The sequence below is a fragment of the Dermacentor andersoni genome, chromosome 6 (assembly GCF_023375885.2).
Source record: "Dermacentor andersoni chromosome 6, qqDerAnde1_hic_scaffold, whole genome shotgun sequence".
NCBI classification, from domain to species: Eukaryota; Metazoa; Arthropoda; class Arachnida; order Ixodida; family Ixodidae; genus Dermacentor; species Dermacentor andersoni.
Genome location: NC_092819.1, coordinates 42,361,955 through 42,382,090, shown reverse-complemented (window position 1 = coordinate 42,382,090; position 20,136 = coordinate 42,361,955). Strand labels below are relative to the sequence as shown.

The following is a 20,136-nucleotide window of genomic DNA, read 5'->3' as shown; positions in this document are numbered from 1 at the left end:
TATTAAAAACCAGTAAAAATCAGTAAATAATTTGTTAGCGCAAGACTTATTGATCGTCTACTTTACTTGATAAAAGCACAGTGCTCTAAAGGCTCAACCAGACGTACGCGTTCCAATGCGCCCGCACGCGCCGCACCACGCCTGGGCGCGTACGGCGTCAGACGCGGAGGCTGTTTCGCGTGTCGGCGCGCGGCGGCGTGGAGACCTACAACGGCTAGGATTTCTGCGCCCGCGCCGGAAGCTGCCGCTCGCGTCAGTAGCATGACGCACCTCACATGACCACGGCGAGCCAACGTCACTTCCGGAACGACTCTTCGCGCGACGTTCAGGCAAGCTGCTTCAGCACCTTGTTGGCTGTGCGCGTTGAGATCGACGTTCTTCATGGCAGGTGCAGAAATCTTCAGCCGGCTGCATTAACAATGAAACTTTGATCGCCGAAGTGCAACGTCGCCAACCATTGGTACTGCTGGTACCGACGTCACCTTTTCTTCAGCATTAGCAGCAACGTCATCATTTTCATGACGAGCAACACTTTCTTTTTTCTGGACAACGGTCTCATGATTCAACAGTTAGCACAAAGGTCGAAAGCTTGCAGCGCAGTTCGAGGTCTGACACACCGTGCAACACGCGAGGCGCGTAGCACACGAGTGATGCTATGCCGATGCTGCTGCAGGTTTCGCCGGGCTCACAATATTCATATTAGGTCGCAGTTGAGCTGAATGACCCACAAGGAGTCGTAAAATATGTTTCTGAAATATAAAAACAAGTTTTAAGCTAAAATTATTGTGTTTTCTTGCAGTATGTAACACATTGCTTAACGTGGCCGTTAAGCGAAGGCTAGACTGCCTTGAACATGGCAAGCTAGCAACACTGCGCCGCCGCGACGAGACGCGCGGCTACGCGCGGCAACTCGTGCATCGTTTGGGTGCGCGCCCTCTTCCTCCGTCAGGCGCGGCGCGACGTCGAGTCAGCGCGGCGTGTGCAGACGCATTGGAACGCGTACGTCTGGTTGAGCCTTAAGGGGCGACGGAGCTAGGCGTCTGATGACGGCTTGAAGAGTACTTCAATTCCACCCCAGTATGGATAGAAGCGGAGTTGCAAACAATAAGATCGGAGAAGCAAAAACAAAATGGTGGGGCAAATGTTATAATTGTCACCTATTGAAACAGCCTCTGTAAACTTTAGGAAAGCTTGCTGTTGGGCTAGTTGGTACGTGATTCCTAAATTTAACACAGCGCCAGGAAACTGGACAAGAAAGTGAGACAACTAGAGGTTTATTTCGCACGACGCAAAATATACACTGAAGGAACAGAGGTGAGCAGTACGAGAAATGAGACAAGACCACGGCAGGGAGGAGGGGGGTGGGGATGAGAAGAAAGGGGAGAAGGGTTGGAAAGATGAGCCTTTTTTAGAAATCTCTGTAAATTAAAGTCATACGCATGTACGCAATAAAAATAGCTCGTGGTTTCCCCAATTAGGTTTTGCAATGTGATCACATAAGAGTGAACAATCTGTTCAAGATATTAAATCATTTCCGTTCAGCAGATGTGCTCCATTCAAATGTTCGGGGCGCTCAAAGGGGGTGAGCATACTCAGTGCTCCTGTAAGATGTTCCGAACCAGCCAGCCAATGCGTCTGAAATTTGGCGCAAGTATCACGTTTTATATGAAAGAAAACACGATCATTCTAGTTACATTCGCATGAGAAGGCGCGAGACTGTTGTCAATCTTGACTTTCTCTGCTGAGGATAAACAGCAATTTCACGCCACTAAATTATTTACGCATAAATAGAGCACTATTACTTATATATCTGCCTAATTTGTTAACGCAAGACTGAAAAGCTAAACAAGTTAAACGTGAGAAAAAATTAATAAAGCGTTTGAATAAATGGAAGTGCTGTGCCAATCAGCCTGCGTTGTCATTGTCGATTTAACTAAAGAAGTATTTCAGCTTCTTTTGTGATCGGCTAGCAAGTTGGGGATCTTCACTTCGTACTAGCTCGACTAGAAACAGTCGCACCATATCCTTGTATCGTTTACTACTATTTTTTACGCGTAAACGTATAAGGCTGCCTATAACCGAATTTCTATTTCATTCCTTGAACAAAAGAGACAGAACAAGCACCACTCCAGTTCCAGCCACCCGAACGCTTTGATCTTTTTTCTTCGATAACTTCATTTTCCTAAATTTCAAGCAGCTACCTCCTGCAGCTGAAATTATTATATGCGCACTTCCTCCAAGTCTCTCTCTCTCTCTCTCTCTCTTCATTCCTGTACATGGTAGCAAACCAGACGCGCGTCTGGTTAACCTCCCTGCCTTTCCTCTTTTCTCTCTCTCTCTCTCTCTCTATCATCCAGTTGGTTCATCTTCCTCTTCCGGCGTACTCACTTAACGAGGATGTAGCCGGACGGACATCGCTTCCACCCTAACAGGTTGTTCCCTGTCTTTCATCTCCGGCGGCATAGAAAGGTTCCCCACACTCCAACAACCTGCCTCACAGACTACACCACCTCCTCTCCTTTCTGTAATATTTACCGCCGTCCTCGCCACGCACGAACACACCGACTGAAAACCAATGCGAGCGCTGCGGTTTTCACCCGAGTGCAACGCAAACACGGCGTGAGCCAGCGTCGTCCGTTCGAGTGGATTCCGAACGACTCACCCTGTACTCTCAGAGACGGACGGACGAAAGGCGAAAGCGCCGGGGGACAGACAGCGGAAGAAGACGGTCCCTCGCGGCGCATATGCTATGTGTGTGGCGCGCGCGCGTCCCGAAGTACGCTACACGCGTGCACACAAAGGCGTATGCGCGTCTCAGCGGAGGAGGAATCGCATGACAAGAACCCTCCGATAATCCCATTCCGACTGCTGCTGTTGCTGCGGCAAGAGAGAAGTGGAGGATCCAGAGGATGAAGGAAACGGCGAACAGGGTCAATCGCCGGGCGCATTGCTCGGTGCCTCTCGCGGTATAGCGGCCACGGAAGTATAGCTATATGGGAGCTAACGCCAGAAAGAAAGAGAGAGAGAGAGCCACCCTGTATATTCGATTAGGCAGCTGGTTTCTTGGCTCCCCTTCCCACTATGTGTGCGTATTCGGCCGTTTTTCCCGCCGGGCTACTCGACTGTTCGCCGGGCTCCCTTTGAGTGCTCCCTTTTAGCTCCCTGGAGCCTGGGAATTGTTTATGCCCGGTTTCCGACGCACGGCGAGCTAACCACGAACGCGTGGTTACGCAGTGTTTACGTCAGCCCTAAACCGAGCAAAGGTTGATATAGAAGTGGCGGCGAGAACCGGTTTACTTGGCCCTCCGGGTTGTTAATAAGTCAATATCGCAGCTAGACGCTTGTTGCGTGACTGTTTATCGGTTAGTGGAAATTGCTTTTGTACAGTGGTGCAGCGCCGGCGGCTCTTATCCGTCGCTTCTCACCTCCCGAACAACTCTCAATTATAGGGTACTTGCGCCGTATCGACCGGAAGTGCACTGGACAAATCGATCCTTTCCTTTAGCGCGGGAGTGCGATAACGTGAGACCTTACACGTGCATATACGTATAATGACTTCAAACTGTTTGTGTGAGCTGGACCCCTTTACAGTGTCGCAAGCAAAGGAGCAGTTGTTTTGAGGTTGCCTATTACAGTGGCTCTAGGTTACAAGTTAGGATGATGTGCACATGAATAGAGGGGGGAAAAGCGTTTATGGTGGAGCCGTGACAACGTCAAATTCGCGTTCTTTCACACATAACGCCGCATGCATTTTACGTGACATCACCAACCTAAAAAGGTGTTCGTCTAGGTCTCTTATGTAACATTCCGCCCTGTCCGGCGCTTCCCACTCTACCCTTGTACTGTACTACACGCAAGCCATACACAGAATATAAAACGCTTGTTTGTAAGAGAATGACTTCGTTGCGGTTCATAAATGTCCGGATGTTTGGCTTAATTGGGTAAAACAGGAATCGAGGATGCGGTAATCTCAAAATAAAAGTAAATTATTTTCATACCTATGGTGCTGCTCCGAATAGAACAGTCATTGACTGAGAAGGCTCTAAAATCTTTGCTCCATTTGTTAAAAGCAAAAAGATTAAAAATGGCCGACTGTAGCAGCCCACCAGCGTAATTTCTCTCTAATTTGTTAAATATATTGCCATCGCCATGTCCCTCTCACACGTGTAGGGTAGCAAACCAAGCTAGGACTTTGGCTAATGCCCCTGCCTTTACGTTTACCCATTTTTCACTTCCTCTCTTGAGCCAAAAAGCCTTAGTAAACAGTATTCCACATTCACTTGCTATCCCTTTCTCCCTCGTCCCTTCTGCATTCAAATACAAGGCACTCGATTGTTTCCGCAGCACCACAACTGTCGCAACAGGGAGCTGCACGTAGTTCAGGCACGACTACTTGCAGCTGACAGCTTCTCAAGCCAGCATCTGCACCATTCTGCAGCCACCGCGAACAAATGTGTGAATGCAGTGGGCGCCGGCTAGCTCGCATTCAGTCACAGCGCATTTTTTCGTATTAACAGCCCTGGCGAAATGTCCTCCGAGTTTTATCGGTACTGCTATGCACTGCCTCGTCGCCGAACCTGCGCTTTTTGTAAGAACAACAAAAATTACGAAGATCTAATCGCGGCATTAGCGCATCAGTACAATTCCGTAAGGTGTGCTACGATGCTGATAAAAGTTGTGTATCTTTATTTGCAGATGTTCTAGTAACGTAAGTGGATTCTACATGCAAAGGAAAGTCGCAGTAGCACGTCGTTGTTGTGGAGTTTTAGTATTTCGCACGTGAGTGAACGTGAGCACTTTGCATAAGCTCGACATTATATTATAATATGTGCCACGCGGGCGCATACGTTGGATTCCTATCACTTAAAAAAGGTTTTGCGCAGCTTATAGCCACGAACTATATGTAAAACGCAGGCTACGTATGCAAACGGAGCTATTTCTATCGCGCGACGACAGCATGCATCATCTGCATTTGGCGTTCGAACGTAACGCGCGTTAGAGCACCCTGGCATTGGGAAACATGGCGGCACTCCTGTGGCCACTTTTGTGATTACGTCTTCATTGTTAGACATTATCGCTCACGTTTGATGACGGTATTGTTGCTTTAGATTCATGTCATTGTGCTTCATCCTCATAGCTCTGACAAATGGCGCACACAAGAAGAGTGGCAACAGAATACAGTTGACACACACGCAAAGCGCTACAAACAGTACCCTGTTCTCGCCTGCGCCATTCTTCAATGCCATCAGTATTAACTACTAACGAGCCCACTTTTCCACACTGACGCTTCGGCAACAAATGTCGGGAACGCGGTGCTGCTTTCGAGATAAGCTCTAAGCCCTAAAAGTTTGTAGGTTCAACGAGAGCCGCTGCATATGGCCAAGACGCGGGCATACACTTGGCATTTTCGCCAGTGAGATAGCATTGCAACAGTTTCCGGTAGCGTTCCGCTGCTGCACAAAGATTACTTGAGGCGCTACTACGCCGCGTTGGCTTTGCTCGCGTCGCCTAATTCCGCAGCAAAACCTCGCTTGCCTCTGCGTTGCTCTTTCCACACTATAAGCGCTTTCTTGCGTAAACTTTAGAGCGGGTTTTTTTTTTCTAAAATTGCGGTCGAGGTGCGCAGTGCTAGCCGTGTTTCGACAAGGGACTGCATGCATCTTGCAAACGCGTTAATGCAAGTGCCTGCAAACTACACTAAGTATTCTGTACTGCTGGAAAAGCGGAGTCTTTTCTTTTCATTAATTTTTTTACTTTCCTATATTGCTGTCGCTACGGTATCATATATCTCACAGTGCGGCGCTCGCACGAAGAACCTTTACCGAAAATACTTTTATTTTTAAACACGTGAATGACCCTTCTTCCCAAGACACAAAAAGCTGAAAACGAGCTCAAAGAACAGGCCGAGGATCGCAAAATAAAATTCAACGCTTTCCACAAATTTTGCTAAGCGTCCTGGGGTTTTCTACAGCGTGGTACAAAAGGCAAACGAACATTTTTCACTGGCGCAGCTGGATGCGATCTCCTGCCACATGCACGAGATAACTGCCTCATTCTTGCCCTTCGTGTAGCTGTAATTATTGCTTCTTTTTCTTTTTCCAACGCTTGAATCCACCACAAGTGCCCTAACGGCCTCGTTCGCAGTCTCCCACAGAAAAATGAGAGAGCGTCTTCACACGAAGCACACGGTAAGCACAATCCGCTGGGCACAGGGTGTAAGTACACATACGTCCCCACTGAGCAACGCCGTAAGCGAAAAAGAGAGTGGCAAGAGGAGAAGCCGCGCTGCAGGGGCCCGCGGTAAAGAGGAAGAGTTGGGCGTACATGAAAGGCAGGAAATGCTCTCGTACGCAATCAGGCCACACTTTGACGCAGACTGCCCCGCGATTTTGTGGGGAGGACAGAAAACCGCCGCGGTGATGAGTCAGGAAAGAGGAAGCGCAGGCACGGGGTGGCTCCCAGACGTTGCGGTTCTTCCTCGGCGGGCCTGGAGGTGTACTTCGCCGCCGCACCCGTCACCGCTGCGGGTTGCCACGACCAAACGGCGAGTCATTAAGGCCGCGAATGTCTGTCTGTCTTACGAGAGCGGCCCCGACGAGGTACGCAGAGTGCGCAGCCCGCCTTTTGAGACTGCCAAGTCACCGGGAAGGCGAATTGATTAAGCCGAAGAAAAAAAGAGTGGAAAAAAAAATTGAGATTGGGGAGCCAGTTCAGTTATATTTTTTCCTTCTTTTGCCCCGCTTTGCTGCAACCCTGGTTTTTTAAGAAACTTTTCCGCTTTCACTTTCCCCCATGCCATCTTTTTTGCTTTTACCTTATTTTCCTTTTCTTCCCTTTTTTCCTTTTTTTCAATATACTTTCCTTTGATAGCACTAAATGTAATTCTCAGGCCTATACAGGAACCGTATAATGCACCTATGCGGCTCCACGTGACGGTTGAAGAAATTCAGGAAGACTCAGAAACGATAAGGCTGCAGCCGACGCAGATGATGCGCGTGCACAAACAATACAGATGGCTAAAGGCTCAAAACTTCTCGGAACTCATCCAGCGGAAAGTTGACAACGACGCTTAAGCTACAATGAGAGTGCATCGAAGCACAAAGGCTTGCTTGTACCAACAAGGAAACCTGAGTCACAATTTTCTAAAGATTATTCTCAATTTCCATTCTTTACGCACTTCGTCGTTGATTCGATAGCCATCGCACAGCCGTTATCAGTGGGATAAATCACTTGACATGGCCGAGGATGCAAAGGGAATACAATCGAAGGGGAAGAATAAACCAATGAAAAATACGGCCTCCTTACCGTGTTATTGTTGATCTTGTCGTTTTCAACTAAAAAAAATTAAAATAACCTTGGTGGTGCACCAAACCTTTAGAGATGATGGGCGACTTTATTGATATAAGCAACTTATCTGATAGTATGCAATAGTTGGTGATTTGTTTTATCTAATGATTATTATGAAAGGCGACACACACCCAGTCACGCATACCCAGTGACCTAAGTTAGTGTCAAGGACGTTTATTGAAGAGCACCACACACCCAATGTTACATATCCAGTGACCAAAGTTGGTCCAATGGTCACTGTTGAACGTGGCTCCCTCAGCACAGCAGCTCCATGCTCTACCCATTTGACCAGTGACCCGAGTTTGCGGAAAAGAGGTCAGACGCGGGCATACTAGTACATACGTACCGACATGCCGCAAACTGGGGCAAGTTCCCAAATAATGATAATAGCATTAAAAGGTCACTGTTACAAAATACAGTCCCCGCAGCACATTTTATCTTCTATTCGTGCTTCGGCATAACAAGGATATCTAAGGTTTCTTGTTTTGAATTATTTTTGCCGGCACTCCACTTTTCGGCACCGATTAAGGGCGACAAGATGAAACGCGAACATCGTTCGAATTTCACGGCTCGAGCACGTGTGAAACATCCGAGGCTTTCCATCAAGCTCTTATGATACACTGCTCACACAGCTAGGCATGTATGGACCATGCTGCCTACTTAACAAGTATCTCCAGCCACCGCATGCTGAAGTATTCCCACCGCATATCAGTCCTACAGCACGTATAATGAAATGTAGGGTCTTCAGACGCAGCGCAGTCGTGGGCTCGCCTTCTGATTAGGGTACTATGCTGGCTGTTTTTAGCCTGTTCTTTTATTCTTAAGCGCTTCGAAAACTGGGAGGTAATCGTAAACGCTTTTCTTCAACGTGTTTTATGCAAAGGACCTTTACAGAGAAAACATTCTTACCTACCTGGTTTTTCTCACATACGGCTTATACCGCCTGTGATCTGTAGAAGATTATGAAATCCATAAACAAACTATGACTGGGAGCTCAGTGAAGCACATATCTGCTCTTGAATTCTGAGCGAAATAAGAGCGCTCTACGAGAAAGCTGTCACCTTTGAGGCATCAGTCAACTGTAAGTGCAAGTTCACAAGGCGCCCAAAGTCAGTATAGCACGTCCGGGCTATGCTCCACCTTTCCGAACACAATAAAGCACGCGCGTACATCCGCAGAAGCGTTAATGAAAATTAACTTTAGAAACAGCAGTTTCATCTGATTAATCACGAACCTCGAGCCTCAGGTAAAAACACACCCTCTAGTTCTGGCTTCGTCTCTCTTAGAAAGAGCTCTCGTGTGTTTACATACATTCAATTCACAGTGGCAACACGGAAGCCGGTGCGCACATAAGCGACGCACCGTCATCAGGCGTGCGCCCCGTGGAAGGGTACAATCAATCGTCAACAGTATAGCGCAGCTCTTACAATAAAGTCCGAGTGCACTCGAGAACCTCGCGTCGTCATCGGGAAGGGAAGGGGGTGGGGGGCTCCCACTCGTCGAGGCAGCCAGCGGTCGTACAACGAGAGGAACAGCAGCAGCATCAGCCTTCACCATAATTAAGGGGACCACCGCGGCTCGGATCCGAAGGAGATCGGGAAGTAGGGGAGAGAAGCTTCAATGCAGAGGAGGACGGCGCGCGGGGTTGAGACTCGGCGGCAGCCAATTTCGAACCCGGGGTCCCCCCGGACAGAGTTTGGGACCTACGAACGGAGCAGCGAGCTCTCCGGTGGGCAGTCTTAATTGCGTAGACTTCTCTCCGTGGAGAGGGGAAACAAAAGGACTGAGTGCCTCTCAGCGCGGAATGCGAGAGAAAGGGTCGCGGCAGTAACCGATCGCTCGCGAGCAAATGAATGAAATAGAAAGCGAGCTGTTCGTTTCGAGATAGACTGCTCTGCTCGGACTCTGCGCCTGCGAAAGGAGCAATAAGGGCTACGAAAGAGGGGGAGAGGAGGTAATAGAGATGGAGGAGAGGGCATTTGCTCGAGTATTGGCTTCCCCGGGTTCCCGTAACAAACGCTGCCTTCGGCCGCTGCGAACAAATGTTTGCCGTATCGGAAACCTCGCCTCGATGTCCCACACGCGTGTTCCTTAATTCTGGGGACATCGTGAGGGCGCACACATTAGAGCGGTTACTATACTACTGCGGGTGTATTGAACGACGAGGAGAGCCGAGCCGTAACCACACCGCAGTTTCCTGCCCCCTTAACCACTGTTTTCTTATTTTTCCCTTTATCTTCTAAAAAGGTTAACCGATCACGATGGAGCAGCAGATACCAAGAAAATCGGCGCTTAGTAATGAAGTCGAGTTCTTCGAAGCGGAAACAGTAAGGACAGAGATATAAACTAAAATACAAGAGTTCTTCGCTATTGCTCAAGACGTACCCGGCGTTCGAGCTCATTATAATGTATTGCTTGTCTTCGCTTGGAAGACGAAGCACGTAAACTACGAACTAGGCAGAAGCAGAAACGAAGTGTAAACCCTTAATAAATAGCCTTTAGCTTTAACACCTTTGACCTTTTTGATGTACACAAGTGTACTTATCCTTTTTCTGGCGACTGCATTTCTCCTGCTAACAGCCTAATGTTATTGCTCAGCGCAAGAAAAGCCGGCATTACTTGAAACTTACTCGAATGCTATCGTTGAGTCTATCTGTTGTGTATGTTCTCACCACACCTTGTTTAATCAGATTGTATGCGCGACACGAATTGTGTAGTACTTTCTGGAAGGCACACGGGCACCAGCGATTGCGCTGGAACCTTCGACGAGTCATGTATAAAAGCCGACGAGCTTGACCGGCAAATAAGATTTTCGACGATTGCCTACTGTGTTCGCCGCTGTCCTCGTGCTTCGAGTGTCACGTGTCTATGTGGGCACAGGTTCATCCAATAAAATGTTAGCGTCGTGATTTACAGTTTTGTTACTGTGCTCTTTGCCGGCACTACAACGTGACAGTACACTTAATTCATTCATGCATTTCAGTCACTCAGGCAGCCCGTTTGAAGGTTGGCGCAAATTTTCGTTACATATTTGTTCGGCAGGAAGTCGTCGGAGACGTCGGCGCACAGAACTCCTGCGCGCGGAAATGATACCTTGCTGGTGTCAGATTGAGTTCACACGAGTTTAAGGTTTAGGTTTATGAGATTGGAAATGTTAACTTATGAACCAAGGACCAGCGATGTGTTATTCGCATCTTCTAACAGAGATACAAAGATATCTTTTAAAAAGTGAGAAAATGTCCTGCACCCCCCCCCTCCCGCCCCCACTGCTCTTCATCCATGCAAATTTTGAGAGCCAGAGCAACTTTAAGCCTACTAGTACTTCCTGAGAAACAAAATACAAACAAAAAACACGAAGTAATGACAGTGGATACATACCTTTGCATAATGCAGCTATGAAAGCGAAGTCAGTAGCGATCAAATGTGCCACCAGTAAGCACATCGAAAGAAGGCGTATAGAGTTTCGGCACGTCAGCCGGTTTTCCCAGATTCACAATTTCTTGCTTCTTTCTTTCTTGCTTTCTTGATTTTCTTGCCTTTCTTTTCTTTCTCACACCTTTTTTCAAGCACGTTTCCTTTTTCTCGAAACTGTTCTCCCTGTTACAACCCCTTTGTAAAACTTCTACAAAGTAGGCATCTCTCATCTCTTTTGCAAAGTGAATATTCAAGAAACTCGCCACCCAAGCTTTTACCAAGCCGAGAAGAAAAATGTTAAAAAAATAAAATAAGAAATAAACATCCAATATGATATTTTTAAAACGAAAAAAGAAGATAAATGTGAGCAAGAAGAAATGCTCCGGCACACCATCGTTTCCTCCGACACCCGACACTAAAGAATGCACGTCGCGAAGCGCAGAGCAAGGCGGTTCTTCATGCAAAGGGAGACACTTGAAGCGGCGGCAGTTTCTCCATCTGAGTTTAAGGAGCGCTTCGCGAGAATGATAGTTGTCTGCGGAAGAGTTTCAGATTTCGCAGGAGCAAACTTTTCTGGTCTACATTATTATTCGGACTTTTTTTTTTAGCCCGCCCTCTTTCTTTTTTTACATAACCTCGGCTCTCATGAAGACAGCTTCCGTGCTATACATATACCTTCCTTTTGCTCCCAAGAAACGTAGTTCGGCGAAGTACTTGTACTGAGAGCCAGTAGGTTCCTTTATTCCTTTTTTTTTTTTTCACTACTTCCTTCTGGTTGCTTTCACTGCAACGCATGGGAATACTGTCGGCTATAAGAGTAGGCGTAAGTATGGGAATGTATCTTAGAGCTTGCGAGAAAGAGAGCGTGGGCGTATGCTTGGGAAAGCGAGAGAAAGTTTTCTTTTTAACCCTGTGTTCGCAACAGTAAGATAGGGTCAAGATTGTAGCTGGACCAGTTTACGTCGACAGGGTCTTGGAGCGCCGATAAAGCTATTTTTGTATTTACACAAAGGCTTGAGTATGACCCGCCGTGGTGGCTTAATTGATATGGTGTCGCACTGCTAAGCACTAGGTCGCGAGATGACATCCCGACCGCGGTGGATGCACATCCGTCGGGGTGAAATGCAACAACATCCGTGGTGCCGCGCATTCAATGCACGTCAAAGAATCCGAGGTAGCCAAATGTAATCCGGAGTGTCCCACTACGGCATGCCTCACAATCAGATAGTAGGTTTGGCAGATAACACCCCCGAAAAAATATATGTACAGTAATTTTGTGTACTATACTAACTGCTGAATGTTTTGTGCACCTCTTACATAATTTCTTATATAGTTCCCCTAGGCCGTGCCCTAACGATTGCACGCTCTAACGACACGTAGCTAGATAAGTTTCAAGGTACAGCTATTTTCCGTTTGCAGCTCTCCTCCTTGCACGTTGAAGAACCCCAGCTGGCTAATCCATCCATCCATCCGTCCATCCGTCCATCCGTCCATCTGTCCATCCGTCCATCTGTCCACCCGTCCATCTGTCCATCTGTCCATCCATCCATCCATCCATCCATCCGTACATCCATCCATCCGTACATCCGTACATCCGTCCATCCGTACATCCATCCATCCGTACATCCATCCATCCGTACATCCATCCATCCGTCCATCCGTACATCCGTCCATCCTTACATCCGTCCATCCGTACATCCGTCCATCCGTACATCCGTCCATCCGTACATCCGTCCATCCGTACATCCGTCCATCCGTACATCCATACATCCATCCATCCGTACATCCATCCATCCGTACATCCATCCATCCGTACAGCCGTCCGTCCATCCGTCCGTCCGTCCGTCCGTCCGTCCGTCCGTCCGTCCGTCCGTCCGTCCGTCCGTCCGTCCGTCCGTCCTTCCGTCTCATTTCTGCTCCCATCAAGCATCAGGACTAAGGTATCCGTGTTCTCAGGTCACGTTGACATGTTCTCAGGGCTTCAGGATGCAAGTTGGAACAATCATGCTACCCGCATTATGTTTCATCGAAAGTAGTATTTTAATAGACGTACATAAGAACAATTAATATCGGTACTGCGTCCGAATGTCACCTTATCGGCTTCAAATATAGTGCAGTAGTCGCGAATGTGAATGGTCATATCAGTGAAATATGAGGGCTCGCTTCACGGTATTCGGTAAACTATTTCACGAAGGTACAAAGGCTTCAGCTGTCATCTCCTGCTCATAAACAATTTACTCTGCTCCTTTTGTACGAAACGGTGTGCTAGGCTTCACAGCCTTAGGGATCGGCCCACTCTTCCCGGTCTTTTCCTCGTACGTAACGCTATGTAGACCACTTCGACATTGTACCGCATTAAAAATTAAATTATGGAGTTTTACGTGCCAAAAACACTTTCTGATTATGAGGCAGGCCGTAGTGGAGGACTCCGGAAATTTCAACCATCTGGGGTTCTTTAACGTGCAGCTAAATCGTAGTACACGGGTGTTTTCGCATTTCGCCCCCATCGAAATGCGGCCGCCATGGCCGGGATTTGATCCCATGACCTCGTGCTCAGCAGCACACCACCATAGCCACTGAGCAACCACGGCGGGTATTGTACCGCCTTCGTGATCGGCCGAGGTAGAACATGTTTTTTAACCGGAGTACAAGTTCTACCACTCTTGAAGCGTAGGCCACAGGACATAGACATGGGTACATACGATTACATAGAACTCCATCGGAGATGACGCAACAATTCGCGTTCCTCTCGCTTACTCTTGTTCAGTTCTATAACTATGTAGAACTCAACAATCGACATGTCGTAAACATGCGTCGAATGACTGCAGCAGAAGTCATGCCGTCGCCGTCATACAATCGGCGTCACCGTTATCATCATCTCGCTGCTGTCGTCACATACACGTACACTCGCGTCTCGCGCACAGCTGTTCGACTGACACAAACACGTTGGACCACCCGTAACGCTTTGCGGAACCCTAAACAATTCTGGATTTCAAGCTACCTGCAATATGCTTCGCATAACAACGATTTCCACAATGAGTGGGATCTGTATACTCTTTCGTCCAATTTCCTCTTTCTTTACCGTATCATTTTTACATTTCAATCAAAACGACAGCTTGATTTGCCATTTGTCTGTTGCCTTCGTGTGGCTGTAACTAACCTTACCTGTCTGTATTCGACGTCGGCAACGGCAGTGTCTAGCCCGACGATACAACTGTAATTAAGATATACACAGCCGCCCGCGGGTTCCGCTCGACCGATCTTAATAAGTGTAACGGTAATGAATATGAGTACTCACGTGAGCAGTCGCTCAGGGACGGTCGGGGGCAATTCGGAGGATTACCAGGGATTTACGTTAAGACCACGGAACCCTAATTAGGATTCCCCGACTCTGGTTCCTTAATCAACGTCGAAATCCCCGTGCACGTGCACTTCTGCATTTTATGACCTCCATTAAGACGTGGCCTCCGACTGCCCCTGAGCGCTTACCCAAGCTTGCGCACTCGTGCTAAGAGCAGGCGAACGTTCTGGTCACCAATACATCTGCATCTTGCCGCGAGGCAACACGTAAGCGAGCGTAAGAGACTACGCTATTAGACAGACAGGATGAACAAGCAAGTGGTAACTGTCAGGACAACATCAATGTTTTTTCGGCAAGTGATGCAAAGTAAGAAGAAAGGCCTCTCTGGGAGCCGGCTGTCATCGCGGTCGTCGTCGTTGTCGTCGTCGTCGTTGTTGTCGTCGTCGTTGTTGTTATTTCGAGAGCTTTGCTTTCACTGACACAAACGGCTGTGACTGCACACAATCACCCTTCAGTAGGCAATTTCCAGACTAGATTCTTAACTTTGCATAACTGTTGAATAGTACTAGCTTATTTTCCTTAGATGCGACACTATATCTGCGAAAAACGAACTCGTTTTTTACAGCAGTGGTGGTGCGGCCGTTCAGTTCAGAGTTCAAATAGATTCGCGCTGTAAGCTCCGTGCACGTTTTCTCGCGTATAAGCGGCGAAGTATGGCTCTAGTATAATCTGCATCCAGTTTACAGCATAAACCCGCGTAATAGACACACTCGTGTAGTAGACACTCATCCACAATTAATGAGGGGCGGGGGGAGGGGGGTAGATCTACGGTAAACTCATTTTTCGCGAAAATGCAGGCCCGAACCCTCGTTATCACGAACCATCGTGCAGCTATGTTGCCGAGAAGGACACTGTTTTCCACGTGTCGGCTTGAACACAGAAAGTTCACAGAAAATACACACTTCCTAGCTCATTCACCTTTACTAAGCTTATCGTTAATTATCGAATATCTCTGGCGTGCGCGCCTGTATTCAACTCGCCTTCGCTGTCTGAAACATACGCTCGACGTCAAACGCAGGACTATATGCGCACATTAGTTGGCTTGGCACGACAACCATGTGCAGTAAATGCGCCGGTTTCATGGCATATATACGTGACAGGTAGCTGTGAGCGGCTTAGCTTATTTTACTTAGTCTTATTTTTCTTACAAGCTCGCAACTGCCTCAAATGCGCATCGTTTATTTAGCTAGAACGTGCGCACGCGCTATGTATACATGATTGCATTGCACCATAAACAACGCGTCACTTCTTCATCACGTGACACAGCAGGTACACGAAGGACGCGTAAATTTTGTCTGCGCATGAGTGCTAGAAAAAAGAAAAAGTCGAATAAAGCCACTGTGCCTTTAAGAGAGAGAGATAGAAAAAAAAAAAAACAACGGCGGAAGGCAGGGAGGTTAACAAGACGGACGTCCGGTTTGCTACCCTGCCTCATGGCAATGGCACTGAGTCTTCGCCTAGTTGGCGCACATTTGCGGTGTATCGGGGAAAAGCGGTTGCTCCCGAAAAGCAACGCAATGTACGCGGGATGATATGAGGTGATGCGAAAAAAAACAAAAAACGTCAAATGACATAGAACATACGCCACATGCGCTTGTGGTGCTTGTGAGTGCACTTCCTCTCCATTGTGACGAAGGCTTGTACATCAGGGGACATGTCAGCCTTCGTTTGTTTCGCCCCATTGCATCTAATAAAGTTATCCAGTGTCCTAGAAAGCGCCCAACGCAAAAGCAGCTGGTGAGCAGCGCCTATAAACGATCATGGGGTGGTCATTTTCAAGTTTTACACAACGAAAAAAAAATTACTTGTGGCATAGAGCACGATTCCATTCCTTGAGCTCGACTGTTCAGAGGGGTGGACATTACTTGCACGAGAAGTCGAGACATAGTATCAACTAATTGACGTAAGTTCACTAATTAACTTCTTAATTAATTACCTTTCGGCAAATATCGCAACTTACGAATTGTAGAAGGTTGGTTTGCAAGACATATCTACTAGGAAGAAATTTTGAGGTTTACGAGGGTTTCGAGATATGCATCATCTACATGGCGGTAAAAAAATCACCGTTGTTCCACTTACTTCTTTAACAAAACGCCCTTCTTTATGTATTGAAGCACTAAAGTAATCGGAACGCCCATGTATTTCGTCGCGCACTTTGGCAATAAATATCTCAAAACTGGCTTCATCCTGAACATTCATTCTAAGCGGATACGCCTTGCAAGCTCACGGGCTACTATTCGTAAATTGCAATGTGCGCCGCAAAGTAATTATTTCAGAAGTTGATAAATGAATTTGCGTTAAATAGTTGAATACGTGTTTCGGCTTCTCGTGCAAGTAATGCTGCCCTCTTTGAACATTCCAGCTGAATGAATGGAATTCCGCCGTCTGCGACAGGAGATTTTTGTGTGTGTGTGTGTGTGTGTGTGTGTGTGTGTGTGTGTGTGTGTGTGTGCGTGAAAATTCGGTAAAACCTAAAAGATGATCACCCGGTAGAGTTCGACACACGCGCCTGAATATTCCGCAGCGTGGTTTTCAAGGCGCGCCCGTTTAAAACGCGCTTCTGGGAGATAGCAGGTTGAAGACCGAGCTCGGATCGGAGGAACTCCGCGCGGGGCGCAAACCGCCACACTTCGAATCAGCTGCGTCGGCGTTTTAAAATATTGCACTCGGGAGAAACTCTGACAGCTAGCACGCGCGGGGCTCTGAATTTTGTACTGTAGCATTCGCCCCCCCCCCCCCTCTTTCCCATCCCCTCGCTCCCCCTCGAACCGCATCTAAACTTTCCGCTTTTCGGAAAGAGCCCGAAGTATACGCAGTAAAAAAAGGAACAAAGAGAAAAAGGAACAAAAGAAAGGAAACGTAAATGGCTGGCCGACGAAGCACGGCCGATATTACAAACAAGATTCGATGGATCACGACGACGCGCTATACTACAGAGATTGAATTCGGGCAGGAATCCTTTCTTTTTTTCCTTGCCGCTGTTACGAAATAGAAAGAGATAAAAGGCGAACGCGCTTGCGTGGTGAACACATAAAGACATTTGCGAAGCGGAGACAGCATTAAAAACGGTTTCGAATCTAGAGCTCTGGCAAGAAAACAACGCTTCGCGAATCTGGATCGGATGGGTGCGCATCTGTGTTGCACGAATTGGAGGGTTTTCTGCGAGAAGGGAAGAAGGGGGAAGAGAGAAGGAAAGTTTTGTTGAGAAGACAGAAATGTCATGAAACTAATAAGAAAAAGAAAAGATACACGCACCGCCTGCGCCCACCCCTCGAATACGCGGACGGGCAACAAAACGCTCGTCGGAGCAGCGCGACGGCTGGTTGGAACCGCGCGTTGCGATCGCGTATACATCATTTATTAAGGACGCATTTGTGTCCGCTCGACGCGTTTTGTTTACTGCGCCTGCATGTTTTGTGCCGCCGCGTTCGGTCGCAAACCAGTTGCGTGCAGCGCGAGCGGACCACGCCGACGGACGAACGAGCAGCGGCGGATAAGCCCCGCGCAGGCTTCTTGGCGACGGAGGAAGGAAGCGGTCGGCTGGACACGTAATAACGCTTATTAGTCGCTGAATTCGGCACGCGAGAGGCCACGAGCAACTCGTCATCGCTGTCGCCATCTGCCTAATTAACGCACAACCCTGCTGTGCAACGAGCTTTCCCGGAGACGACGCCAATTATGCGCATCCTGTACGAGCTGAGAATGCCCGGCTCCGGACGGGTTGCTACTGGAAACTCGGGCAATTACGCTCGTTCGAATAAAACATCACCGCTTTTGCTGAATCCGGTGGCTCGTTTGCAATCGATTCCTGTGCCGTAGTCACGTTCATGGCGCATGAAGAGCCGTTCAAATGCACGTTTGACCCCGTCCAGTGGAAATGGAAGAAAGAGCAGCCGCAGCCACTTCCTCCTCGCCCACCTCCTTCCCACCACCCCGCGCCTCTAGCTCGAGGGTGATTGTGCTTGCCGACATTTATTCGATCTATCATAACCAGGAATACCGGACAATGCGTGCGATATAGCTTATCAGCATCCCACCTGTAGAGCATTTGCGATGAACCATGATGGTGCGGTGGGTGCTGAAGCGACGCTGGTATCCAGATCCACATAATGAGCGGGGGCTTAAAACTGATAATTTCAATGAACTATATTATAGTCTATGAGATAACAAATACATGCATGTCTTAACACAGAAACGCCAGTTAACAAGTTGGTGCGTATGCCGACGTATTGGGATATCCTTAATGTAACCGCAGTAATGGTGCTTTGGCATTCGTGACGCTGAGTTCGTCACCTTCTTTTCAAGGAATACCACGTCGTTAATCACTGCGTTATGAAATGCACCTCCATTCCAGGGTGTCGTTTTCATACAAGACATTTAGCAAACCCAGCATCAATAGCATCGCCTGGATCACGATGCGCCTAAAACACTCACGTCTCGGCAGATGAAAATCCTGGCCTCCCCCGTTGCGCGTCACTGCAGGCTCGAAAGCTTTGACCATCTAGAGGAACGGTACAGTAAATCAGCAGCGACTGGCGCAACGAGTTAGTTGAAAGGGCTACTAGTCGTTGCGGCTTCATTTCTCGGATCCCCAACAAAAAAGGCGTGTCGCTTTATGAGAGCAACGTCAACTGCACACAACAATCGTAGCTGCCGACGCAACACAGGCTTCCGTATCCGCGCGAACCCCGCTGCGCAGCGCAGACCGCGTTTTCTCGAAGAGCTCGAAGGATTAAACTGAAAGCTGTTAGAGAGAAAGAAAGAAAAGAAAGAAAGAAAAAGAGAAAAAGAACGGTGACAAACAGGGAGTGTGAGCAGCAGTGCCAGATCGGAACTGGGGATAGAAGCAAAGGCGACGGCGCTCATTCAAAGCTCGTTGCGTTCTTCGCCGCCCCACAATGGCGGGTGATTGATACGCGAGCGATCGCGCCGCTGTATTCGAGCCGTGTGCCGTGCAACGCGCGCGCGCGCACTCTCTAGCGTGGCACGAGAGAAAAATGTGACGAGGGGTGGCAGCGGAGGCGGCGAGAAGTGGGAGGAGCGTTTCAGCACTCCTGGCCCCCGTCGCGGAAACTGTCGCGATAAGAGCTAAGAATTAAAAGGTTTCAAAGAAGAAAAAAATATGTTGCGCGCATGAAAGATTGAGTAGGAAAAGAGTGAACGGTATCGGTGTACGCTCAAGCGCATTACGGCAGTGAGACAAAGACGTCGCATGCATCCCGTGTGGAAGAGCGGGAGAGCTTGAAGCGTGTATCAATCTGACGAAAAGTACTGCCTGAAGTTCCCCTGTTCCGTATTCTTTCTTTTTTAAATCTTGCGTTCAATTCCATGACGTTTTCAGGAGGCAGCCGTTCTTACAGCGCTCTGTTTGCAATTTTTGCGAGCTTTTTTTGATGCCTGCCTTCCTTTTTGCGATGATCTGTTACGCCTCGCCTCTGGTCTGAGCTTTTGCCACCGTGCGTGACTTCCTCGTACATGTTCGAAGCCTATTATTTTCGCGTTTACGTAATCCCAGGATGATGGACCTTAAACTAATGTGAAAGTTTAAACAGTTTATAAAGCAGCCGTTCCTACAGCACCGCCCGTTTAAAAGAGTCGTCGCATGAGTCTGTAATGCACAGATACGGTTCTAGCAAGACAGTATAGTAGAACAGTCGCCTGGTACATGCATTTGATTGATATGGATTACAGCATATGCTATACTTTCCATATACTCGGGCTATTCTTTTTTTATCCTTCCTGCCATCATTGTTGGGTAACACGAGACCTTTGCGTTCCAAAAGCTGGCGTCCCACAAGTTGATTGGCAGCTTATACAAAATGAGGACGGTGATAAGAAACATGGAGGAAGGAAATAAGCTAGGAGAGAGTATTGCGTCCGCAACCGAGCCTTGGCAGCGAACTCTCCGTGAAGCCATTCTCCTCGCTTTTTCCCTCGCAGTATCGGCCCAACACGTGACCTCTGAAACAGTCTATTGACAGAGAACATTTCGTTCCCGGCAGTTTTTATTTGAT

The 20,136-nt window shown here is 48.0% G+C and overlaps 1 long non-coding RNA gene across 1 annotated transcript in view; it reads right to left on the bottom strand.

The window, feature by feature from the left end:
* Positions 1-19,233, bottom strand: part of LOC140218736 (uncharacterized) — a 95,559-nt gene extending 76,326 nt beyond the window's left edge. Inside the window, exon 1 of the long non-coding RNA XR_011894909.1 lies at positions 18,557-19,233. This is a non-coding gene — a long non-coding RNA (uncharacterized lncRNA). The remainder of the gene's footprint in view (positions 1-18,556) is intronic.
* Between the last annotated feature and the right edge of the window lie 903 nt (positions 19,234-20,136).